Source organism: Dendrobates tinctorius, unplaced genomic scaffold (genome assembly GCF_039654945.1).
Source record: "Dendrobates tinctorius isolate UK_male_01 unplaced genomic scaffold, ASM3965494v1 ptg000120l, whole genome shotgun sequence".
NCBI lineage: Eukaryota > Metazoa > Chordata > Amphibia > Anura > Dendrobatidae > Dendrobates > Dendrobates tinctorius.
The window spans coordinates 40,122,052-40,149,469 of NW_027361788.1; the positions used below are offsets into that span (position 1 = coordinate 40,122,052).

At 49.4% G+C, this 27,418-nt stretch overlaps 2 protein-coding genes across 2 annotated transcripts in view; one reads left to right on the forward strand and one right to left on the reverse strand.

The window, feature by feature from the left end:
• The window catches only part of LOC141046649 (glutamine synthetase), a 44,891-nt gene that overhangs the window by 14,600 nt on the left and 2,873 nt on the right, over positions 1–27,418 (reverse strand). The window lies entirely within an intron of this gene.
• Positions 17,676–27,418, forward strand: part of LOC141046646 (uncharacterized) — a 116,097-nt gene continuing 106,354 nt past the window's right edge. The window contains exon 1 of the mRNA XM_073541195.1: positions 17,676–18,243. The gene's annotated coding sequence lies outside the window, so the exon portion shown is untranslated. The remainder of the gene's footprint in view (positions 18,244–27,418) is intronic.

Genomic DNA, 27,418 nt, shown 5'->3' on the forward strand with positions numbered 1-27,418 from the left:
CCTCCACATGGTATTATTCGATCACTATGTGGTCTGGTCATGGTGTGGCGGTATTTGTTCCTTATATCTTGTCACGGCCCCCGTCGCGCCTCTGTCTTCTCACCTCCTCGCTCCTACGCCACAGCATCCTCCTCTGACTGGTCCGCGGCCGACGGCGTCACTGCACGCTATGCGCATGCGCCGTAGGCCGCATCTCCCTCCACCTCCTTGTGCTCCGGCGGTGCCCTGACCTAGAATCACCGCCGGACCAATGGGAGGCCATCCCGGGGTATTTCAGGCCGCCCTCCTGTAATGGAGGTGCCTGATCTTTGTGTTCTATAAGCACCATAGACCCGCTACTCCTTATTTGTCTGTGATTACCTCTCGCCCTTGCTTGTCTCTCTGCAGCCCCTGCTCCGGTCCTGCCACCTGTGTCCCTGCTCCGTCCTGCTGTCCGTGCCTTTATCCTGCCATCCTACTCCGGTCTTCCTCCTGTTTTCCCGTGGTCTAAAGTAATCCTGCCGTCCTACTCCGGTCTTCCTCCTGTTGTCCCGTCGTCCAATCCTGCCGTCCTACTCTGGTCCTCCTTCCTGTCGTCCCGTGGTCCACTCCTGCTCCAGTCCTGTGTCCCGTGTCATTCTCCGTCCTGTTGCTCCGTGGTTCCCGCATGCAGTCCTACTCCGGTCCTGTCTCCTGTGGTGTCGTGGTCTATTCCCGCAGTCCTACTCCACCCCGTTGTTCCGTGCTCCTCGCACATAGTCTTACTTCAGTGCATTCAGAGCCGCCCCTCTTGGTACCGGCTACTGTGGTACTCGAACCTCTGGGCCTGGTCCCATCGATCCCTGTATAGGGGTCGGCTCCACCTGGTTGCTCGCCCAGGGGTCCCTCGGTGCCACGGTCCAGAGGGTCCACTCCTGGAGGTTTGCCTCGCCAAGCCCAGATGTCAAGAGTAAGATCAGGCCATGGATCCCGCCGGTGCCTCTGCTTCCGCCCAAAAAGAGTTGCTCTTTTTGCGGGAGAACCAGGGACGCATAATGTCCGTTACGAAGTCCATGGACTCTTGTCTGTCGGCCCTACAGGCTGCCGATCCAGGAAATGCTACTCAGCTGGCCAGTCTTCAACAGGAGCTGGGCCAGCAGTGTGATACTCAGGCCATTATTTTAACCTATATGGCCTCTGACGATAACCGTTTGGTGGCTCTCCAGTCTGCCACCACGGCACCGACTTCATCTCCTGGTCCCGTTTCCCTTCCCCTCGCCAAACCACCCCAAACTCTGCAGGGGTTCTTAAATCAGTGTAGCCTCCACTTTGAATTGCTACCTCAGCAATACCCCTCTGACCAGTCTAAAGTGGCCTTTATTATGTCCCATCTGGAGGGGGAGGCTCTGTCCTGGCTGAACCCTCTCTGGGAAAGGGACGATCCCGTGGTTTCGAGCCTTCCGGTCTTTCTGGATACCTTTCGTAGGGTCTTTGATGAACCAGGCCGGTTAGCCTCTCTTACCGAGTCCCTTTTTAACCTCCACCAGGGTGCCCTCACGGTCGGACAGTATGCTGTCCGGTTCCGTACGCTTTCCTTTGAGCTGGGTTGGAATAACGCGGCACTGGTAGGGGTTTTCTGGTGTGGTCTCTCGGGCAGGATAAAGGATGAGCTCGTGGGTCGGGATACCCCAACCACTCTGGAAGACCTTATCTCCCTGGCCACTCGCATAGATCTACGGTTCCAGGATTGCGCCCGGGAGTCGGCTAGAGACAGGAGGTCCACTAGACTAGTCCCTTTTGCCAGTTGGTCTTCTAGTCCACGTCCAGCCGGAGCTCCTTCTACCCCTCCTGCCAAACCCATGCAGGTAGATCGAGTCAAGTTGGCTGAGTTATGTCGGAAAGAGGCAGGCGCAAGGCCTATGTTTCTATTGTGGATGGGCATCACATTTCCTCCGTTCCTGTCCAGAGAGACCGGGGAAACTCATCCACCTAGGTCAGGTAAGAGAGGCCTCCCTAGGTGCTATTAATTCCTCTCAACCGCTCACTATGTCTGTTCCTTTGGTTTTGGGTCGTAGATGTGGGTCCGAGGTGGCCTACGTGGATTCGGGCTCAGCAGGTAACTTTATGCGGCGTGAAGAGGCGGACAAGTACCTGATTCCCGTGGTTTCCCTACTGAGTCCTTGGTTAATTGCTTCAGTGGATGGCAGACCGCTACAGGAGACCGTCACTCTGGTCACTGAGGAGGTGGAGTTGCAAGTCGGAGCCTTACATCATGAAAAGATGGCCTTCTACGTACTGCCTAATCTGTCCCATGCAATTCTACTTGGACTCCCTTGGCTAGGGACACACCAGCCGGTCCTCAACTGGTCTTCGGGGGAGCTACTCCGCTGGGGACACTTGTGCCTTGCGCAGTGCCTGAACCATATTCGTCTTGCTGCCGCCTCACGGTCACCTTCTGATCTCTCGGGGCTTCCCTCCGCCTACTGGTCCTACGCAGACGTCTTGTTAGGAACGGCGGAACGCACTAAATAAAAAACAAATAAAGTGCGTTCGCCGCTCGGGGTCCACCGTGCAATAGGTAATATAACCGCTGCTAAGTGGTGGCAGAAGCAATATGGTGGTATTGTGCACAGGGTTAATCGTCACCAAAGTGCACAGAGCAATCTCTGTTAAATCACAGAGATGCCTATGAACATAAACAAAAGAGCTGAGCCTGTTAAGGTCACAAGTACTCAGAGTAGTTACACACACGGTATAAGGTCACAGGAATAGCCAAAGATGGCGGTACTAAGTCCTTCTAGACCTACCGTGTGTGTAGCGCTGTAGCCGCGAATGCTTAAGTGGGCTGCTACTGCAGCGCGGCGTAGGACACTGCCGCTAAACGACAATGCTAGATGCAAGCGCAATGTCGGACGCTAGCAGCTGTGGACAATGAAGCAGAGGCGCGCTGGCACTGAACTCAATCCCTCACACAAGCGTAATATCAAAGGGTAGGGGTTTCAAATGAGTAATTCACCAGAATCATGCATTCATCGTCATTCACACAGTAGCAAGTATGGTCTATACTAGCGCATGGCGGAACAGCCATGTGCGCCTTTTATAGCAGCCGGGACCTTCCGCACGCCTCCAGATCTCTGAGATGGACAAATGAGATTTGGAGCAGGACCTGAGCACATGACTCCCGATCTCCAATGGGAGATCGTCCCATGAGCATGCTCAGTAAGAGGACAGAAGGACTTAGCCTCAGGAGAGATTTGCTGCAAGGCAGTCTCCTCTGCAATCTCTTCTGCAGTGGATAAAGAGCAGGAGACTGCAGAATGTGAGGGTCTGGATTCCAGCATAGCGACCGCAGAAACCTGACTCCTAACACGTCTTTGATAAGAAGGAAGCGGAGACCCTTCCCCCACACCAGCCTTTTGACTACCTGATTGAACTAATCCCCGGTTCAAATCCTCCTATGGGCAGGATCTACCAACTATCTCCCGCAGAGACCTTAGCCATGTCTGAGTACGTCCAGGAGAACCTTGCCAAAGGTTTTATACGGAAATCCTCCTCTCCTGCAGGAGCTGTTTTTTTCTTTGTCAAGAAAAAGGACAGATCTCTGCGGCCGTTTATTGACTATAGGGGCTTGAATGACATCACAATCAAGAATAGGTACCCTCTTCCACTCATTCCGGAGTGGCTTGATCGCCTCAGAGGGGCTCGGATCTTCTCCAAGTTAGACCTTAGAGTAGCCTACAATTTGATCCGTATCCGCGCAGGCGACGAGTGGAAGACCGCCTTTAACACTCAAGACGGCCATTACGAGTAACTAGTCATGCCCTTTGGCCTGTGCAATGCTCCGGCTGTATTTCAAGAATTTGTCAATGAGATCTTCCGGGACCTCTTGTATTCCTGTGTAGTAGTGTACTTGGATGACATCCTTGTGTTCTCGCCAGACCTTTCGTCCCATAGAAGGAGTGTCCGCCTGGTACTTCAGCGTATTCGGGAAAATCGCTTCTACGCTAAGATTGAGAAGTGTCTTTTTGAACAGACCTCTTTGCCATTTCTGGGCTACATTATCTCTGACGTTGGATTAAGGATGGATCCCGAGAAACTGTCCGCCATTCTCAAATGGCCTCGTCCCATCAGAGTAAGGGCTATACAGCGGTTTCTCGGATTTGCCAATTACTACAGGCAATTTATCCCTCATTTTTCCTCAATAGCCAAGTCTATCTCCGCTCTCACCCGAAAGGGGACGAGTCCCAATTCTTGCACTATGGAAGCTGAAGAAGCCTTTCAGACACTTTTTCTACGGCTCCGGTGTTGCACCGTCCCGAAAGCAGCAGACCCTTCTTGCTTGAGGTGGATGCCTCCTCAACAGGAGCCAGGGCAGTACTGTCCCAAAAATCCGCTTCCGGTCGACTGCGTCCCTGTGGATTCTTTTCCAAGGCTTTTTCACCATCAGAGTGTAATTACTCGATTGGCGACCACGAACTGTTAGGCATAATATTAGCCCTGAAAGAATGGCGTCATCTTCTAGAGGGGGCTGTCCATTCCTTTGTAATCTATTCGGACCACAAAAACTTGGCCAATCTCCAGTCCGCCCAGAGACTCAACCCTCAACAAGCCAGGTGGTCCTTATTTTTTGCCCGCTTTGATTTTGAGCTCCACTTTCGCCCTGGTAACAAGAACACCAAAGCCGATGCCTTATCCAGGGTCTTCCAGCCAACCGAGACAGTGGAGGAACCTGCTCACATTATTGAACCCAGTAAAATCGTCACCGTAGCTCCCGTGAATCTGCTTTCTCCACCTCCAGGCAAGACTCTCGTGCCTGAGGATGTCATTCCTCCAAACTGGCGGGTCATGCCGGAACTTTGAAGACGTTTGCTCTCATTTCTCGTCACTACTGGTGGCCTACTCTTCGCCAAGATGTGGTTGATTTTGTTGCCTTTTGTCCTTCCTGCGCAAAAAACAAAGTACCACGACGGCCTCCGTCCGGCTTGCTGCTTCCATTGCCAGTCCCTGCGGTACCCTGGGAACACAACGCCATGGATTTCATCACCGACTTGCCCCGTTCATCCGGTTGTATAGTGGTTCTGGTGGTAGTGGATCGCTTCTCCAAAATGGCACATTTTGTCCCTCTGACTAGACTCCCCTTAGCTCCTGAACTAGCCAAGGTCTTCATCCATCAGATCTTCAGACTCCATGGTCTACCTCAACGTATAGTGTCAGACCGAGGTGTTCAGTTTACTTCCAGGTTTTGGCGGGCACTCTGTAAGCTCATGGATGTATCCCTAGATTTCTCCTCCGCTTACCATCTGCAGACCAACAGGCAAGTGGAGCGAACTAACCAGACGTTGACTGGCTATCTACGTCATTTTGCCAACGCCCACCAAAACGACTGGGTTGACCTACTCCCCTGGGCTGAGTCTCCATTTTTTATTGTGTTTGGCAGACATTGTGGTGTTCCTCTTCCTGTAACGCCCCGCTTCCGAGGTTCCGGCGGCCAACTCCTTGTCCTTGGAATTTTCCAAGATATGGGTCGAGACAAACATGGCACTCAAGACAGCCGGTGATCAGATGAAGAATCAAGCCGACAAGAGGAGACTGAATCCTCCACCGTATCGCATCAGGGATAAAGTCTGGCTCTCATCCAAGTATATCCAGCTAAAGTTGCCCTCATACAAGTTGGGTCCCCGGTACATCGGCCCTTTTGAAATCCTTGAACGTGTCAATGAAGTCGCCTACAAGTTGAGGTTGCCTGCTTCGCTCTGAGTCCCGAACACCTTCCATGTCTCTCTCCTGATACCTGTAGTACTAAACCGGTTTCACTCCTCACCCTATTCTGTTTTTCAGCCGGTCACTGCCAACAATATCTTTGAGGTAGGAGATATTCTTTCCATGAAAAGGGTCAGGGGGAGGACCTTTTTTCTTATTGACTGCAGAGGCTTTGGTCCTGAGGAGAGGTCCTGGGAACTCCGGGAGAATAGCAATGCTCCCTCTCAGGAGATTTTTTGCCAATCGCAGAGGGGGGTGGCTTAAGGGAGGGGATACTGTCACGGCCCCCTTCGCGCCTCTGTCTTCTCACTTCCCCGCTCCTGCGCCGCAGCCTCTCATCTCCCGACAGCCGCAGCGTCCTCCTCTGCCTGGTCCGTGGCTGATGGCGTCACTGCATGCTATGCGCATGCGCCGTAGGCCGCGTCTCCCTCCACCTCCTTGTTCTCCGGCGGTGCCCTTACCCGGAAGCACCGCCGGACAAATGGGAGGCCATCCCGGGGTATTTCAGGCTGCCCTCTTGTAATGGAGGCGCCTGATCTTTGTATTCTATAAGCACTATAGGCCCGCTACTCGTTTTTTGTCTGTGATTACCTCTCTCCCTTGCTTGTCTCCCTGCAGCCCCTGCTCCGTCCTGCTGTCCGCGCCTTTATCCTGCTGTCCTACTTCGGTCTTCTTTCTGTTTTCCCGTGGTCCAATCCTGCCGTCCTACTCCGGTCTTCCACCTGTTGTCCAGTCGTCCAATCCTGCCGTCCTACTCCGGTCCTCCTTCCTGTCGTCCCATGATCCACTCCTGCTCTAGTCCTGTCTCCCGTGTCCTTCTCTGTCCTGTTGCTCCGTGGTTCCCACCTGCAGTCCAACTCCGGGCCTGTCTCCTGTGTTGTTGTGATCTATTCCCGCAGTCCTACTCCACTCCTGTGTCCTGCACCGTCCCGTTGTTCCGTGCTCCTCACGCATAGTCTTACTCCAGTCTGTTCAGAGGCACCCCTCTTGGTACCGGCTACTGTGGTACTCGAACCTCTGGGCCTGCTCCTAATGATCCCTGTATAGGGGTCTGTGTTGCGAGTTCATTCTCTGGTTCCCCTTCTGAACTCCCTCTGGTGGTGTCGGGAGGTGGTGCGGCTGGTTTGATCGGTGGAGATCTGCCACCTGAGGATGGGGATGATGATTGGATCTTGGGATTCTCAGATTGGATTTAAGACAGCCGACGCCCTATTCAGTTGCTGGTGATTCCTTCTGGCTTGTCAGCTCTTGGTTTTCAGTTCTGTTCCAGTCATCTAAAGCTAAGTTTTTCTGCTAATGTTCACACTTGATTTTGTTGGTCTATTCAGTTTTTTGGTGTGGTCAGCCAGCCCCTGCTGGGGGCTGAGCTGAATTTCCACTCTTATTTATCAGTATTTTGCCAATTGGCTTTTTGTCCCTTACTAGTTCGGTCTCTTTTTGCTCTGTCTCAGAATATTTCAGAGTGCTGATATAGTGACTTCAGGGTTAATTTTGCTATCAGAAGTGTTGGACATTATTTTTGTAGGGTTTTTTGCAGGTTGCAGACAGTATCTTTCCTTTCCTGTCTAGTTAGTTTGGGCCCCATCATTTGCTCAGCCTATTTTCCTGCCTGTGTTTGTACCTTCATCTTGTTTCACCGTCAATACATGTGTGGGGGCTATCTATTCATTTGGGGTCTGCTCTGGGGCAGTTAGTTTTCTCTTTTCTTGCTTTAGGCTCATGTAGTTCTCCGGCCGTGATGAGGCGTCTAGGAACAACGTAGGCACGCTCCACGGCTACTGCTAGTTGTGTGGTAAGATCAGGGTTTTGCAACCTGTATAGTTACCAACCTCTCTGGTTTTCTGGGGCTTGGCTTGTTCTGCTTTTTTCTCCTCGGTGACCCATTCATAACAGGTCGGCTCCACCTGGTTGCTGGCCCAGGAGCCCCTCAGTGCCACGGTCCAGAGGGTCCTCTCCTGGATGTTTGCCTCGCCAAGCCCAGACTTCAACATATCTGTAATTATTTGTTCGTATTTATGCTGGTAATATGTGGCGTGACTTGTCAGTCTTGTACAGTATGTGGTATGATTTAGTCACTATAGGTGGTAATATGTGGTCTGGTCATGGTCTGGCGGTATTTGTCTCCTGTATGTGGTGTTATTTGGTCACTATGTGGTGGTAATATGTAGTCCAGTCATGGTGTGGGCGTATTTCTCCCTTGTATGTGGTATTACTGGTCTTGGTATAGAGGATTGTGTTGTATATGGCGGTCATTTGTTCTGTCTGATATTAATTATGAGATTTTTTATTTCCATTATATATTAAATTCTTGGAACACACCGGTCGAGATGCACTTACAGGGGTTCTCCGGTGAAAACAAGTAATCACCTCTCCAAAGGATAAGTGATAACGTATTGATTGGAGGGGGTCCGACTGCTTGGACCCGCTCCAAATGGTGCTGTCAGGGATAAAAGTTCACCATTCTTTCAATCGGAGCGGTTTCTAGTGCTCGGACCCAAACTATCGATAAGTTATCACCTCTCCTGTGGAGCCCATGGATCGGTGATAACTTGTTTTAACCAAAGAACCCTTTCATGCAAACTACCGTAATTGTACATCCCAGTTATAGTGTGCGCACAGTAGATGTGCAAGACAGATATTTTCATATAGCTGTAGGGTCAATTCCTCCTGTGGGCCCCAGACACCCCAGTCCGACGCTGTATAGATACATACTGTATATACACACCCAGCTACATGTTATGGGGCCTATACGTCACATGCGTACCTTATAGCATGATGACAGTCCTGCCAGTGTTAGGGCTCGTGCAGACGACTGTATTTTCGAACCAAGTGTGATCCAACAAAACATCGGACTGGATGCGAACCAATCTTCTATGGGGCTGTGCACATGTCCGATTTTTTCCTCGGACAGCCTTTCCGAGACAAAGAATTAAATGCATGTTCAAATTGTATCTGATATTCGGATCGCACTCGGCCATGCAAGTCAATCAGTCCATGGGGAACATTGTATGGAACTCGGATGACATTTAAGTGCAGTCCAATTTCCATGGACTGACAGAATGGAGAAATCTTAGTAAGCTGGTATCCAGGCATGCTGGTTTCCAGGGTAAACAGCGGGTATCTAAGAGCCGCGCAGCTCTTAGTTACCCGATGTTTACCTTGGAAACCAGCGTCCAGCGTCGCTGATCTCTCGCTGCCACACGCAGCGATGCGCACTGGCCAGCGGGAGACCGACGATCAAAAAATGGCCCCGCACACTCCTGCACGATCAGCGATACCCGGTGGGGGGGGGGGCGGTCGCTGATGCGTGTCACAAAATCAGCGATCTCGCTAGCGATCTCGCTGTGTGTGACGGGGCCTTTAGAAAGCAATGCACGATAGCTATTCTAGCCAGTCCCCAATACACAGATTTTTACACTTTGGGATGTGTCTCCGGTTACTGCACTCAAACCATTTGCCCCTCTTGTGTGTTTGTAGTCCTCCTATAAGAGATACTTTTGTGCAATCTAATGATATATATAGAACTCTTTTTCTATGTTGATGGATACTAGGCCAATTTTGCGTGTATCATCAGTACTAGTTAGTTAATTTTTGGTCTGTTGGTAACATTAAAGTTGATATGTGGGTTATGGGAGGATACCTATTTTCTCAGGTCGGGTGTGTTCTACAAGGGGGCAGATGAGTTAGCGGCTTTCCCTTTGACAAGTGGCGCAAGGATTCAGCCTGCATCTAATGTATATGTACGTCGTAAAGGGAATCTCATCGGATTCATGCTGCCTGAACCACAGCATGAATCAGACACAGACTGACCAGTCTTCTCCCTACATGAATTAAAGGGAGCGGGGTGGGGGGGAAGCCACAATGGACCTGCCTCAGACTCGTCATTCAAGACACATCCGCCACAGCGTTTCACAGTATAAGCACTGAGTAATGCTGTCTGTGGTTTGGGCAGCATGAATCAGATGCCAAATTCCCGTTATAGAAGCTGTGTGGATTCCTCAGGTGGAGGCATTAGTATGGTTTCCAATACTCGGAAGCTGCAGTAAGGCTATGTTCACATGGGCGTTTATGGCCACTGTTGGGGGCATACGCTACAAAGATAAAAGTCTGACAAACCACAGACAGGACCCATCTTTCCACCATAGGACCCTGTAAAAAAATATAAAAAAAAATTATATTGCATGGAATAAGGATACTTTTTGCGGTGGCTCTCTGTATAGGAAAATGCCGTCTGGCTAGATGGAGGCCAAAAGAACACACTTTTCTTCTCAGTCTGTTGATGGCCTATTCTTGCACTAAAGTATATGCCAGGAAAAGCTGCCAGCATGTAATTTAGGCTAATGGACTCATGCACCATAGATAGCTGTTGGCTGAACAGTGGTTTGGCTGATGGCTAGTAGCCGCTCTTCCCCGACGCTCCCACGTGTCTGAACTCCTTCTGCTCCTATGTTCTTTATGAAAAAAGCCAATGGAAGTCTCCTCTGCATGTGGCTTATCTTACCAAGAACAAAGGTATCAGTAGTCCAAAATCAGACATGTTACATCCTTATCTTCTCCAATGTCATCTTTCAGGGGAAAATTGGGAAGCCCCCCACACACGTTAGACTAAGGATGCCGGTATCGTTGGGTTTAGCTAACATTTCTTCAATGCGTATAAGACCTTCAAAGGGCTTGTTCACCTTGGAGAGCAATGTTATTATTTTATTTGGGACTAAAAATACATTTTGCAATTTGGCGTCATTTAGCTGAACATGTCATTTCTCCTATGACCTCCAACCTAGGAGCATGTATGAGCAAATTCCCTACCCGGCCTTGTATAACTTTATTGAGTGAAAAGGTAGGGGGAAAAAAAGCATTTATATTGTCCACATTTCCTATGCTAATGATGGCTTTGACTAACCCCTATCCTCTGGAATTCTTTGCCCCAACATGTCTGACTATCAACCACATTTGGATCCTTCAGACGGAACCTGAAAACCCACCTCTTCAAGAAAGCCTACAGCCTGCAATGACCCCGCTACCTCCTCCTAACCACTACCAGAGATATCACCTCAACCAACACTGGAACTGCTGCAACCCACCAGCCTACTGTCTCCTTCCCCACCATCCTGTAGCATATAAGCCCGAAAGGGCAGGGTCCCCTCCCCTCTGTATCAGTCTGTGATTGTTAGTTTGTTTACTGTTAACGATATCTATAACTTTGTATGTAACCCCTTCTCATGTACAGCACCATGGAATCAATGGCGCTATATAAATAAATAATAATCGATAGGGCGTTAGTTGCCCCAGACTAGTTAGCCCTCTTTCCTGCCCTTTGGGCTGGGCTGCCACTAGGAATTTCCCAAACTGGCAACATTTTTGGGCCCCCTTGAGACTCTGCCCAGGCTCCACCCCTCGAACTGTCAACAGTCTCACCGCTCTCTCTTGGAAAAACTCCACTTCTCACCAATCACACATATAGCCAGCAGCTTTTGTATTGGCCAAAAGATTTTTTAAGCTGCCACCACGACAAGGTAGACTCTTTTGGCCGGGTCCTACTCTACTCTAACCTATTAAACATTTATTAAAATATACAATACAATTTAGGTATATTTTTATTTATTTTTCAATTTTTAAAATGACCAATAATATCACATGCAGGGGACAAATACCACCGCAACACGACCAGACACCATATTACCACCACATAGTGACCTATTGTTAGGGCTGGCGGAACGCACCAAATTATAAAATAATAGTAGGCGTGTTCGCAGCCTGGGGTCCACCACGCAGAGGTGGCACACTGCTGCTAGATAATGGCGGACGCACAATATGGCGGTAAAAAGACGGAACACACGCGGGTTAAACATCACCCGGTGTGCACAGAGTGAACTCTGTTGCGTCACAGAGCCGCCGAACCGCTAAACACAAATATTGTGCCTGTTCAAGCTCACAGGGCTTGGGGAGATTTACGCTCAGTATATGGTCACAGGACTCGGACCCAAGGACACGGGCCGGCGTCCTTCTAGACCTACTGAGTGTGCGGCGACGCAACCCCGAGCGCCGCTAACTGAGGCGGACTGCAGCGGAGCGGCAATGACTGCCACGGTAAGATAGAGCCCTGTAGTGGGCGACACCATTGGACGCTAGTGCTGTGGACTGGTGTGCACTGTGGCCTATAGCTTAGCCACTGACTGGCACTGACTCTAATAGTGATCCCCTAACCACATGCGTAATATCCAAAGGAGGAGAATCTTAATAATTCATTCACCAGAAACATGCATCCATCATCATCCACACATATAGCAACTAGAATCTATACTAGCGCATGGCCGAGCGGCCATGCAAGTCTTTTATAGCCGAGACCTTCCGGAACCTTCCAGATACCCCTGGTGGATCAATCGGAACTGGAGAAGGACCTGAGCATGTGACTCCCGATCCCCAATGGGGAATCGTCCCATGAACATGCTCAGTGGAGCAACAGAAGGACTTAGACTCTGGAGTCTTTTGCTGCTGGCCAGGTTGTATTGTCATACCTGAACCAGAGGTGGCAGCAGCAACTGATCCCACACTGCTGGTCTGGGCAGAGCGTCAGGACCGACGACTCTGCTGAGCTGGCTCCACTGCGGCCGAAGGAGAATGGGTGACCACCGAGTGCAAGGCTCTGGATTCCTGCTGTGCAGTGGCAGGAACCCGATGCCTAACACCTATAATACCACATACAAGGAACAAATACCGCCACACCATGACCAGAACACATATTGCCACCACATAGTAACTGAATACTATGTGTCTCCATCCTGCCAGTGAAACTTAGTGCGGCTTGCCGCTTTCAATAAAAATTAAAACAACTTTCTTCCTACCTCCTGCGCAGAGCTGCCATCAGGGTATTACTGGCATAGGGGGCCCGCCTCGTATTTTGTCGTGCAGGAGATTCCTCAAGCACAGCAACAGGCCGGCAGCTGACGTCAGCGCGCACGTCGCCGACGTATGAGGTCACTGTCATACCCTGGAATGACGCTGTGCACCTCTGCCAAATTGTAGGTGAGGACATCTCTGGAGCTCAGGCAGGTAAGGAAAACCTTTTTTTGTAAAGTCACGGTATGGGGCATAATTATACCAGTATGGGGGGTGCATTATACTACTATGGGGGGGAAGGGAAAGGGGATGCATTATACTATGGGGTGCATTAAACTATGGGGCTGCTGCATTATGCTATGGGGCTGCTGCATTGTAATACTGTAATACTATGGGTGTATTATACTGCTATGGGGCTGCAGCATTATACTGTACTCCTATGGGACTGCTGCATTATATTCCTATGGGGCTGCTGCATTATACTCCTATGGGGCTGCTGCATTATAGTACTATAGGGTCCATTATAGTGCTATGGGGCTGCTGCATTATACTATGGGATACATTAAATTCCTATGGATGCATTATACTATGGGGCTGCTGCATTATACTATGTGGTGCGTTATACTCCTAGGGGTGCATTATACTATGGGTGTATTATACTGCTATGGGGCAGATGCATTATACTGTGTGCACATTATACTATGGGACTGCTGCATTATCCTATGCGGTGTATTATACAGCTTTGGGTGCATTACACTATGGGGCTGCTGCAACATACTATGGGGCTGCTGCATTATACTATGCGTGCATTATAATATGTGTCACGCTCGCGCCTTGGCTGAATGGCGCGAGCCGGGGGTTGTGGCCCCACTGTGCCACAGACCAGACTACCCTGGAAGGGGCGTGACTGCGACAGCTACCTTGGTCTTCACTGGAGCCTCTGATGGTGAGGTCAGGCTTGTGCGGCAGGTAGCTGCCGGGTGCCACTCCAGGGTGGTGTCTGGCTGTGGCTGCTGATCCCACTCTGGAACAGGACACCTGGACAGGTGCGAGTGACAAGCAGGCTGAGACACTGGGCAAGCAGGCACGGCTTGGTACACTGGCAGGCAGGAACAGCTTGGAGACACGGCTTGGAGACACTGGGCAAACGGGCACGGCTTGGAGACACTGGGCAAGCGGGCACGGCTTGGAGACACTGGACACGGCTTGGAGACACTGGGCAAGTGGACACGGCTTGGAGACACAGGGCAAGCAGGAGTGGTATATGAGAGAACCGGTTTGGACCTGTTCACACAGGAGATGCAGGTATGGATCTAGGCAGGAAGGTGTGGTATATGAGAGAACAGGTTTGGACCTGTTCACACAGGAGATGCAGGTATGGATATAAGCAGGAAGGTGTGGTATATGAGAGAACAGGTTTGGACCTGTTCACACAGGAGATGTAGGTAGGCAGAGCCGCAGGAGTGCGGGGCAGGCAGAGCCGCAGGAGTGCGGAGCAGGCAGAGCCGCAGGAGTGCGGAGCAGGCAGAGCCGCAGGAGTGCGGAGCAGGCAGAGCCGCAGGAGTGCGGAGCAGGCAGAGCCGCAGGAGTGCGGAGCAGGCAGAGCCGCAGGAGTGCGGAGCAGGCAGAGCCGCAGGAGTGCGGAGCAGGCAGAGCCGCAGAGGTGCGGAGCAGGCAGCGCCGCAGGAGTGCGGAGCAGGCAGCGCCGCAGGAGTGCGGAGCAGGCAGCGCCGCAGGAGTGCGGAGCAGGCAGCGCCGCAGGAGTGCGGGGCAGACAGAGCGGCTAGGGAGCCGTGCAGACAGAGCGGCTAGGGAGCCGTGCAGACAGAGCGGCTAGGGAGCCGTGCAGACAGAGCGGCTAGGGAGCCGTGCAGACAGAGCGGCTAGGGAGCCGTGCAGACAGAGCGGCTAGGGAGCCGTGCAGATGCACAGATAAAGAGGACACAAGGAAAGACACGGCAGGGAAGGAACCACAAACAAGGAGACTGACAGACAGAGGTAAGACTGAGTTCAGACGGAGGCACAGGGACAAAGACTCAGGGGCCAGGATATTCAGCCTCCCGGCAGGCAGACAGGGTACAAAGCAAGACTAGAGAATCCTCCAGAGAAGGAGACAAACAGAACAGGGCCTGGCTAGCTCAGCAGCGGAATACTAACTGAGTATAGACATTGCTCAGGCAATGTTTCAGTGGGAGTGGCGAAACTAAATAGTCAAGGGCTCCAGGTGGTTGGTCAGGGACAGATTACACAGGTGCACCCAGACCGCATAAGAACCAGAGAGTTCAGGCGCCGCCCCCCTATACACACAGTCAGGAAACATGGAGAGCAAGCAGGAAAACAAGAGGCATAGCACATGGAGCTCAGGGCTGGCAACAGACAGATTTCACAGCATGGTTTGAAGGAGAAAGTAAGTTGGTGCGCTGGGGATGGGAGGCCATGCCGTGATGCCAGCAGGGTGTTACAGTACCCCCCCTTTACGGCCCCTCTTCCTCAAGCCTGCCAGAATGACCTGAAGAAGGAGTATGGGACCACACACAGTCCAGGTTGACACGACATCCTTCACGTAGGGTGGAATATGTGTGCCATCAGGAATCCCAGGGTGCCAAGCTTCTTGGTGCCCGATGGAGTCAGCTTCCAACACCGAGGGTATAAGGACTTGGATCTCTTCCTCCAGAGTGGAAGAAAGCAGGGACCTGGAAGCCTCAGACTTGACCCCTACATCAGCCGGCCAACTAGAAACAGCAGACACCCTCACTGAGTCTAACTTCAGCCCAACATGCCAGAAAAATTGGACCTCCTCCTCCCGATTGGTGAGGAACGGAGATACGTAGGCCACTGTTCCAACCTCTTCACCCACCTGCCAAATGGAAGCTGGAGGCATACATACAGGGAGCCACTTCAGCCTGTTACCCTGAAAAAACTGAACCACATCCTTCTGGTTAGAGGATGAGAGAAGCTCTGTCTTGGGACCCTCACCCCTAGGCCTCAGGGGAGCTGAAGGCATACACTCTGGATCCATCTTCAGCCCTTTATCCTGGGGAAGACAATCAAGAGGCAGGGGTGCTCTTGGGAGCAGAACACTGGTATAGTCGCTGGGGATGTGTGAGGAGACTGAGACCGCCTCCCCCTCTTCAGAGGCACCCTCACACCTTGACTCGGCGACTAGCAAACCAGGCGAAGAAGACGACCTTGACTGAATGCGACGCAAGGGAACCAGACACCTCTTGTCACTTGATTGTTTCAAGCACGGTGCCCTGCTAGGTTTCCAGACATAAATGGGTGCTAGAATCTCTGGATCACAATGACCCATGGGCATACCAGTCACCAGGTGGAAGATGAACTTCTTCGTGTATAAAGCTCCGACCTGGAGCTGTAGTTGTCCTTGCAGGACTAGACTATTCTCAAAGAGGGCTCGGCCACCTTTAGATGATGCCCATGCCGGGTTCTGGAGCTGAAGAATGGAGACCACACACCGACTCTGTGTGGCTGGTGGCTCGAACACCCCAAAGCTCCCAGAAGGCAACGAAACAGTCATAGGCTTTAATGGAGAGGGAGGACTCTCACAAGGGGCAGCCTCACCTACTGGCCCAGGGTTCTGGAGTACGAGCTTCACAGGGCAGAGGCCAGATTCCGGCTGCAACTTGGCCCGCTTCTTCTTCTTAGACCTCTTGGATCTTGCATGGGTGGCCGCATCGGCAGACTGTGGAACGGGTGATGGCTGGACAGTCATAGGAGGTTGAGACGATTCACCCACAGGTTCCTCTTGTCTCTGGAAGCTTGGAGGGGAAGACTTTTCAAGAGCAGCTGGACGAGGCATGTCGAACACTTTACGGAAGGCCACCAGGAAGGCCCCCAGGCTCATGACGACAGGATCCCCTGCTTCCCAAAGGGGACAGATCCACATCAAGGCATCACCAGCTAGGTAGGACATGATGTATCCCACCTTGACCCGATCAGAGGGGAAACAAGCTGCATTCTGCAGGATGTAGTGCAGGCATCTCTTCAGGAACCCTTGGCACTCTTTAGGGTCCCCATAGAACCTAGGCGGGTCTGCTGGGTTGTGCTCTTCATAGGCCAGGAGCTGATTGTAGAGAGCATTGGAGATGATGATTGGTTCAGAGGTCTCCACGATCGGTACCACGCAGGACGGAATAAATTCCTCTGGTTGCTCATACTGGCAGGGAGAAAGTTCATCATGCTCCGCAAGCGGAAAGACATGGGACTCAGCAGGGACCATGGCCTGAGCAAACTGTCACGCTCGCGCCTTGGCTGAATGGCGCGAGCCGGGGGTTGTGGCCCCACTGTGCCACAGACCAGACTACCCTGGAAGGGGCGTGACTGCGACAGCTACCTTGGTCTTCACTGGAGCCTCTGATGGTGAGGTCAGGCTTGTGCGGCAGGTAGCTGCCGGGTGCCACTCCAGGGTGGTGTCTGGCTGTGGCTGCTGATCCCACTCTGGAACAGGACACCTGGACAGGTGCGAGTGACAAGCAGGCTGAGACACTGGGCAAGCAGGCACGGCTTGGTACACTGGCAGGCAGGAACAGCTTGGAGACACGGCTTGGAGACACTGGGCAAATGGGCACGGCTTGGAGACACTGGGCAAGCGGGCACGGCTTGGAGACACTGGACACGGCTTGGAGACACTGGGCAAGTGGACACGGCTTGGAGACACAGGGCAAGCAGGAGTGGTATATGAGAGAACCGGTTTGGACCTGTTCACACAGGAGATGCAGGTATGGATCTAGGCAGGAAGGTGTGGTATATGAGAGAACAGGTTTGGACCTGTTCACACAGGAGATGCAGGTATGGATATAAGCAGGAAGGTGTGGTATATGAGAGAACAGGTTTGGACCTGTTCACACAGGAGATGTAGGTAGGCAGAGCCGCAGGAGTGCGGGGCAGGCAGAGCCGCAGGAGTGCGGAGCAGGCAGAGCCGCAGGAGTGCGGAGCAGGCAGAGCCGCAGGAGTGCGGAGCAGGCAGAGCCGCAGGAGTGCGGAGCAGGCAGAGCCGCAGGAGTGCGGAGCAGGCAGAGCCGCAGGAGTGCGGGGCAGACAGAGCGGCTAGGGAGCCGTGCAGACAGAGCGGCTAGGGAGCCGTGCAGACAGAGCGGCTAGGGAGCCGTGCAGACAGAGCGGCTAGGGAGCCGTGCAGACAGAGCGGCTAGGGAGCCGTGCAGACAGAGCGGCTAGGGAGCCGTGCAGATGCACAGATAAAGAGGACACAAGGAAAGACACGGCAGGGAAGGAACCACAAACAAGGAGACTGACAGACAGAGGTAAGACTGAGTTCAGACGGAGGCACAGGGACAAAGACTCAGGGGCCAGGATATTCAGCCTCCCGGCAGGCAGACAGGGTACAAAGCAAGACTAGAGAATCCTCCAGAGAAGGAGACAAACAGAACAGGGCCTGGCTAGCTCAGCAGCGGAATACTAACTGAGTATAGACATTGCTCAGGCAATGTTTCAGTGGGAGTGGCGAAACTAAATAGTCAAGGGCTCCAGGTGGTTGGTCAGGGACAGATTACACAGGTGCACCCAGACCGCATAAGAACCAGAGAGTTCAGGCGCCGCCCCCCTATACACACAGTCAGGAAACATGGAGAGCAAGCAGGAAAACAAGAGGCATAGCACATGGAGCTCAGGGCTGGCAACAGACAGATTTCACAGCATGGTTTGAAGGAGAAAGTAAGTTGGTGCGCTGGGGATGGGAGGCCATGCCGTGATGCCAGCAGGGTGTTACAATATGGGTGTATTATACTGCTATGGGGCTGATGCATTATACTATGTGCACATTATACTATGGGACTGCTGCATTATCCTATGCAGTGTATTATACCGCTTTGGGTGCATTATACTGTGGGGCTGCTGCAACATACTATGGGGCTGCTGCATTATACTATGCGTGTATTATACTATGGGGCTGCTGCATTATACTATGGGGCTGCTGCATTATACTATGAGTGTATTATACTGCTATGGGGCTGCTGTATTATACTATGGGTGCATTAAACTATGGGGCTGCTGAATTATACTCTTATAGTCTGCATTATAGTGCTATGGGGGTGCATTATACTGCTATGGGGGCACATTACAGTACTTTGGGTGCATTATACGTCTATATGGGTGCATTATACTACATATGACTATGGGGTACATTATACTACTATGGGGGTACATTATACTGCTATATATGACTATGGGATACATTATACTATTATGGATAACTATGGGGGCAATAAGAAGAGACATAGGGGGAAGTATGGAGAGACATGAGGCAGAATGGGAGGACACATGGGGTCCAGAATGTGGGATATTATTACTGTAGGGGCAAATTAAAGAATATTATTTTTGAGGATACTGTTTTCAGTGTGGGGGAGGAGATGGCCTGGTACTGTGCAGGGCGACACGGTCGCTTTTTTTCTTCATCTGGCGTAGTGTAGAGATTGGGGAATGTGCTCTAGATAACTTATTTTTTGCAGAGACGAGTCCTGGCTGGAAGAAGTGATGGCGGTGTGCGCTAAATGAGGATGAAAAGCGAAGATGAAGGACTTCAACTAGCGACGTCACCGGTGAGTCAGTGTGCTACCTGTACACAGACACTATACACTATATACAGATCTCCTGTGCATAATGTCACTGATGATCACTGTATTACCTGTACACTGACACTATATACAGAGCTCCTGTGTATAATGTCACTGATGATCACTGTATTACCTGTACACTGACACTATATACAGAGCTCCTGTGTATAATGTCAGTTATAGTGAAATTAGTATTTTGTTTTTTTATTATTGATCAGTATTGTAGTATTCGGTCACTATGTTGTTGTAATATGTGATCTGGTAATGGTGTGGCGGTATTTGTTCCTTGCATGTGCTATTATTTGGTCACTATGTGGTGGTAATATGTGGTCTGGACATGGTGTGGCAGTATTTGTTCCTTGTATGTAGTATTTTTCAGTCACCATGTGGTGGTAATATTTGATCTGGTCATGGTGTGGCAGTTTTGGTTACTTGTATGTGGTATTATTTGATCACTGTATTATGATAATATGTGGTCTGGTCATGGTGTGGCGGTATTTGCTCCTTGTTTGTGATATTATTGGTCATTTTAAAAATTGGAAAATAAATAAAAATATACCTAAATTGTTTTGGATATTTTAACAAATGTTTAGTAAGTTACAGTAGAGTAGAACCCAGCCAAAAGAGTCTACCTTATCATAGTGGCGGAATAAAAAATCTTTTGGTCAAAACAAAAGCTGCTGGCTATGTATGTGGTGATGGGAACTGTAAATGTGTGATTGGTGAGGACGTGGTGCAGAAGTGGAGTTTTTCCAAGAGAGGGTGGTGGGACTGTGGATGGTTCGGGGGTGGAGCCTGGGTGGACTCTCAAGGTGGTCCCGAAAATGTTGCCAGAATGGGGCCCCGAAATTCCTAGTGGCAACCTTGCTCCAGCAGCAATGATCCCCCCAAGTATTTCAAGCGTGCATTCGCCAGCGAATGACAATAACGTCAAATGCCAGCGACATGCGCGCTAACGTCAGCTGCTAGCCTCTGATTGGCTGGCAGCTTTAACTATTGCCCACAGGGTCATGATAATATCGAGAGAGGGCTGATTAGTCTGGGGAACTAAAGCCCCATTGACTAGTCAAAGCCCTCAATAGCATAGAAACGGGGACAATATAAATGCTTTTTTATACATATATATCTGGTTTTCAATCAATAATGTTATACAGGGCTCATTATGTCGGGAATTTGCTCATATACAAGTGAATGCTGCTGGGTTGGAGGGTATGGGAACCTGACAGGTTCCTTTTAACAATTTTGCACTGTTTTGCTTTTATAGGATCTTTGTTTCGCTCTAAATTCAACTTTGATATGGTCATAAAAGCAATCAGAAAAAGAGATAAAAGTTAAAAATGTCCCCATTGGACCATTAGAAATAGATCACTGATGGATTCTCAGTTAACCCATTCTGCAGACAGCAATAGACATTGCAACACTGAGGCTATACAGTCATGGCCAAAAGTTTTGAGAATGACACAAATATTAATTTTTACAAAGTCTACTGCTTCATTTTTTCTAATGGCAATTTGCATATACTCCAGAATGTTATAAAGAGTGATCAGCTTAACAGCAATTACTTGCAAAGTCAATATTTGCCAGAAAATGAACTTTATCCCCCAAAACACATTTCAACATCATTGCAGCCCTGCCTTAAAAGGACCAGCTAACATCGTTTCAGTGATTGCTCCATTAACACAGGTATGGGTGTTGATGAGGACAGGGCTGGAGATCAATCTGTCATGATTAAGTAAGAATGACACCACTGGACACTTTAAAAGGAGGCTGGTGCTTGGCATCATTGTTTCTCTTCTGTTAACCATGGTTATCGCTAAAGAAACACGTGCAGTCATCATTGCACTGCACAAAAATGGCCTAACAGGGAAGAGTATCACAGCTAGAAAGATTGCACCTCAGTCAACAATCTATTGCATCATCAAGAACTTCAAGGAGAGAGGTTCCCTTGTTGCCAAAAAGGCTCCAGGGCGCCCAAGAAAGACCAGCAAGCGCCAGGACCGTCTCTTAAAAGTGTTTCAGCTGTGGGATCGGGCTACCAGCAGTGCAGAGCTTGCTCAGGAATGGCAGCAGGCAGGTGTGAGTGCATCTGCACGCACTGTGAGGCGGAGACTCTTGGAGCAAGGCCTGGTCTCAAGGAGGGCAGCAAAGAAGCCACTTCTCTCCAGGAAAAACATCATGGACAGACTGATATTCTGCAAGAGGTACAGGGAGTGGACTGCTGAGGACTGGGGTAAAGTCATTTTCTGTGATGAATCCCCTTTTCGATTGTTTGGGACATCTGGAAAACGGCTTATTCGGAGAAGACCAGGTGAGCGCTACCACCAGTCTTGTCTCATGCCAACTATCAAGCATCCTGAAACCATTCATGTGTGGGGTTGCTTCTCAGCCAAGGGAATGGGCTCTCTCTCAGTCTTGCCTAAAAAAACAGCCATGAATAAAGAATGGTGCCAGAATGTCCTCCAAGAGCAACTTCTCCCAACCGTCCAAGAGCAGTTTGGCGATCAACAATGCCTTTTTCAACATGGAGCACCTTGCCATAAAGCAAAGGTGATAACTAAATGGCTCAGGGAACAAAACATAGAGATTTTGGGACCAGGGCCTGGAAACTCCCCAGATCTTAATCCCATTGAGAACGTGTGGTCAATCAAGAGACGCGTGGACAAACAAAAACCTTCAAATTCAGACAAAATAAAAGCATTGATTTTGCAAGAATGGACTGCTATCAGTCAGGATTTGATCCAGAAGTTGATTGAGAGCATGCCAGGGAGAATTGCTGAGGTCCTGAAGAAGAAGGGTCAACACTGCAAATATTGACTTGCTGCATTAACTCATTCTAACTGTCAATATAACCTTTTGCTACTCATAATATGATTGCAATTATATTTCTGTATGTGATAACAACATCTGACAAACACACATAAAAACCAGAGGCCAGCAGATCATGTGAAAATATAATATTTGTGTCATTCTCAAAACTTTTGGCCATGACTGTAGAAGGTGCAAAATGTTTGATAAAAACTAAATGCAAAAATTACTTTTAGCTCAAAAGACATGCATTTAAGAAAAATAGTCCCCAAAAGCAGACAACCCCTTTAAGGGCAGCATGGTGGTTCAGTGGTTAGCATTGCAGCGCTGGAGTCCGGGGTTCAAATACAACGAAGGACATCTGCAAGGAGTTTGTATGTTCTCCCCGTGTTTGCGTGGGTTTCCTCCGGTTTCCTCCCACATTCTAAAGACATACTGATAGGGAATCTAGATTGTAAGCTTCAATGGGGACAGTGATGATAATGTGTGCAAACGGTAAAGCGCTGCGGAATATGTTGGTGCTATATAGAGAGATTATTATTAAGTGAAGAAAAACAGTGTTTACTCATACTGATTGTATGTATGTATAGACTGACAGGACTGCCATAAGCCCCCGTTACACACTGCAATATCGCTGTAAAGTCACCGATTTTGCGATATTGCTAGCGATATCGCTGCATGTGATACTTACCTCTGACCGGCTCCCCCGCTGGTTATCGCTGATCACCCGAGAAGCTGCTGGACCATTCCTCGTGCGGCGCTTCCTGCTGTGACGACGAGCGACGCGTGGAGCCGGGCGGGAGGACGCAGGATCGCCGTGTCTGACAGGTAAGTAGCGATCCCCGACCTGTTTGGCAGCTCACTAGCGACCACCTAGCGATGCACCAGCGATCCTGACCGCGTCATATCGCTGGTCCATCGCTAGGTGTAACGGTACCCTTAGGGTTATCTATGGCTATGGTCACCTGATAAGGAGGACAGAAGGTAAAGGCAGACATTTAAGACAAGCCCCTTTTCTGATAATATATTCCTGTTGAATTGGAGATAATCCCTTATCAGAATTTGCAAATGTGATTACAAGATGTCCATGAGGGTCTTAAGGCCCCGTCACACATAGCGAGATCGCTGCTGAGTCACAAGTTTTGTGACACAACAGCGATCTCACCAGCGAGATCACTGTGTGTGACAGCGATCAGCAACCGGCCCCCCTGCCGGGATCGCTGTAGGAAACTGCTGGACATTTCTTTTGTCGCTGGCCAGAAAGCATAGCTGCGTGTGACAGGCAGGAGACCAGCGATCTGCTGGTAACTAACGTACACATCGGGTATCCAAGGGATGTGCGTCCCTTAGATACCCGATGTGTACGTTAGTTACCAGCTTCCTGCATCAGCGCGCTGGTAACTAACGAACACAGCGACGCCGCGCGCTCGGCGTCGCTGTGCTGATCGCTGGTGAAGCTGTCTGTGTGACAGCTCACCAGCGATCACATAGCAACTTGCCAGTGATCCTGACACGTTGATATCGTTGTCGGGATCGCTGGTGAGTCACTATGTGTGACTCCAGCTTTATTGTGGCCAGTGACCTATTCCATCTCCTGTCTGAAGCTTCCCTGCACATCTCCAAGTGATTGTCCAAGTGTCTTGTCACCTCATAGGAGATGGGATCTGACCTCATATAATCACCAGCGCCCTTTTGTGCAAGGATTTTGAGAAAGCAACCATGTGTAAAAAGGTTTTATTTAGACCACAGGGTGTGAATGAGCTCCTAACCTAAAGGATGCATGATGATATAAGTTGTGTACATGCCACTTCATACTCCTCTAATTGCATATAGGAAAGTCTGTATACACTGAAAAATATTCAGAATTGAGAGTCCTCAGTGGTTGATACTAGAGTTGAGCGACTTTGGTCGGATCGGGTTTCGTGAAACCCGAATGAAACAAAATAAGTTTCAGATGAAACTCGTCCGACTAGAGCAAAACAAAGTCGGAGTTTCGTCCGAAACCCGACCCCAATGCAAGTCAATGGGAAATAAAAGTCGGACGAAACTCCGACTTTTTTTGCTCTAGTCGGACGAGTTTCATCTGAAACTTATTTTGTTTCATTCGGGTTTCACGAAACCCGATCCGACCAAAGTCGCTCAACTCTAGTTGATACCTTTTAATGGCTAAGGCCGGGATGAGCCTTAGCCGCATGAGCCGGGATGAGCGGCCGCATAGCAATACATGGAGCTGCACGCCCCGCTCCTGAGTCCCGGCGGCAGCACCGTGTATTACCATGCGAGACTCGGCCGTTTAAATCGCAAGTGTGATCCCGGCCTAACTGAAAAGATGGTAACACATTACAAGCTTTCGAGACTACTCAGGTCTCTTCTTCAGGCTAGACTAATACAAAATCTGAAGAGTCACATATTTATACACAACACAGCAGAGAAAAAAATGCAATGGATAAGACAAGTGACGTGAAGCAGAACTATCAATATGGGAGAGGAAGAAACATAAATATTGGACCAGTACATAGATAAGGAGTCCGGATGTTTTATAGTCCTCTGATTGGGGTCTCATAATGTGTTGTGATGTCCCACCAGGTCTATCTACTGGCTAACACGGTACAAAGATATACATCTTTCCTGTATACACTGAAGACACATTTTACCAGTGAATTCTGAATTTTGAGAATGAATGATCAGTCCAGGAGGAGAAAGAAGTGGATTTCTCGAATAAGATATATTTTAAAGTCTTTTATTTTTAAATGCACTATTGATTTAAAAAAAAAAAAAAAAAAAAAAAAAAAAAAAAAAAAGACAGGGGCACTCTGTAAATTTGAGAGCTGTAGTACCGTAGACGTCCACTATACTATGAATGGCGCTATCAGTTCCGGTGCACCGTGGACGTGGTCCTTTCAATCAGTTGATCAGTGGTGTCGTTCCTCCACTGACATGATACTGACAACCTAAGGGTAGGTCACCAATATTAAATTTCCTATAAGTGCAGGGATACATGGACAAATGTAAGCCTAATCCAGCTTAAGGCCAGGTACACCTGAGCTCAATATGGACACATTTCTTTCACTTACGACCACAAGTCCCAACATAACCACAAGACCAATGACCCAAACTGACTGTGCTGTTAGTTTGGGTCATTAGAAAGTAACCCAGTGGGGACAGTGGGTCTTACAACCACATAATCTATCACAAAGCTCATCCATGGCACTTACCCCCATGTTACGTAAGGCATAAAAGCTGATTAGGATCTTTTCCAGGAACAATCCCCAATCTGTGTCCTGTACTTTGTGCGATGCTAATTATTCTAGGACTCTCATTAGCCATTAACTAACTGCACGCAGCCGTACCGTAAATGCATCCATTGGCCGAAGTATGTTTTACAGAGATTTGTTGTAGAAAATGTTGTACCTTCCTATACATCTGAATGGAGGCTGCCGAAATTTATGTGGCTGCTGCCAAAGCATCCCCAATTCACATGTATGGATGGAAAGCTCTGCCGCACATGAATAAACCACAGAGGGCAACTCAGCATGGATGATAGGATTGCTGTGCTGTGAATAGCGGGAAATGTAAAACCAATGAACAATGGCCCTCGGCTGGTCATACACATTGGCTGCACCTGCAGACCATCTAGTGTATGCGGGCCTCCCGACTCTACCCTGGCTGAAGATATAGGGGATGAATAGCATGAAGTATATTGGATTTTAACAACGTTATTCTTTTATTCTCTGGGAAATAAGATGCAGCTGAACATATGCACACTTGTCCAAGCTTGTGAATAGGAGGCCATTTTGTCAGCAGCTGTACAGTATGTGTATAGCATTCACATACAATTTAGATAGCTGCTGACCTGTCGACAAACTTGCTTCTGACTCCTCCATAGTCAGGAGCGCTCCTGCAACCTCTAAGAGAGCCACTGGCAGTCTCCTCTGGTGGCAGCTTACCTCTGAGAGTAAAAGGATTGGCAGAGTTGGGGGCCCCAATCACAGACTGATATCGGCAGGTTTGGCTGACTTTGGGGTAATGTGTATGGGGGGGCTTAGGCCAGCTAGACTGCTACTTAAACTTTCTATTGAAGATGAGAGTCATCAGGTGTCTGGCAGCATGCACTTTTTTTTCTTCACCATTTTGCACAGATGGGCAGAACTGAGTGTTAGGCCGGCGTCACACTAGAGAGAAATACGGACGAGTGAGAGGCGTAAAAACCACAAATTTCACTCAGACCAATGTTTCTCTTTGAGGCAGCTCCCATCAGCCGTATTTTTCTCGTCCGTAATTTACAGGCCGAGACAATCGCAGCATGTTGCGATTGTCAGCGTATTATGGCCAAAATACGTCAATGCAAGTCTATGGGGGGAGAAAAATCCGAATTACACACAGACCACCCGTGTGACTTGCGAGAAATATGCACCAGTGTCCTTTAACAAAAGCCGGCAATTCAGTGCGCGATACAGTAAAATCACACTGACATGTTTAATAAAGAATAGAACGAATAGCTCCCACGGTAAAATTGCAACCAGAGAGGGAAAACCAGTGAGTTACGGCAGATAATAGCCTTGAGAGGGACCATTGTTTTTGGCACCCCCCGGCTACAAAAATCTGCTCCCAGACACCCCAGAAATGGAGCGTCTAAGATGCGACTTTTCTGGCACTTATCCTCTCTATTTCCATTACCCTGTAGAGGTGGCTAATGGGTTAAGCCATTATTAACCCTAGACTATTAAAGGGTTAAAAAAACCACACAGACATTAAAAATTATTTTAATGAAATAAAGACACCAAGTTTTTGACCATATTTATTCCTCTGCTAATCCATAAATAAACCATGGGCATGTAACAAAAATAAAACAAAAAAGCAACAATATCCTTACCTCTCTGCTGGTCAGTCAGGTCCCCCGCTGCAATCCATCACAAGGGGTTAACTGGTTTACATCGGGACTGGTGCTAATGCGATCAGCCCACTGTAAACCACTGCCAGAATGAATTAGTTTATCTCTGCGCAGCCTCCCCGGCTGACCGGAGATGAACTAATGAGCGTGGGAAAGTTTCTGCATTTTTTCCATGCTCATCAGTTCACCTCAGGTCAGCCAGTGAGGCTGCGTGGAGTCCCCTGGGGAGGCTGCACAGAGATGAACTAATTCATTCTGGCAGTGGTTTACATTGGGCTGGTCGCATTAGCACCGGCCCTGTTGTAAACCAGTTAACCCCTTGTGATGGATTGCAGCAGGGGACCTGACTGACCAGCGGAGAGGTAAGGATATTGTTGCTTTATTGTAACAGGTCAATAGTTTATGGATTAGGAGAGGAATAAATATGGTCAAAAACTTGGTGTCTTTAGTTCATTAAAAGAATTTTTAATTAATGTCTGTCTGTTTTTTAAACCTTTAATAGTCTAGGGTTAATAATGGATCAGTGTCTTATTGATACCTCTCCATTATTAATCGGCTTAATGTCACCTTCCAATAGCAA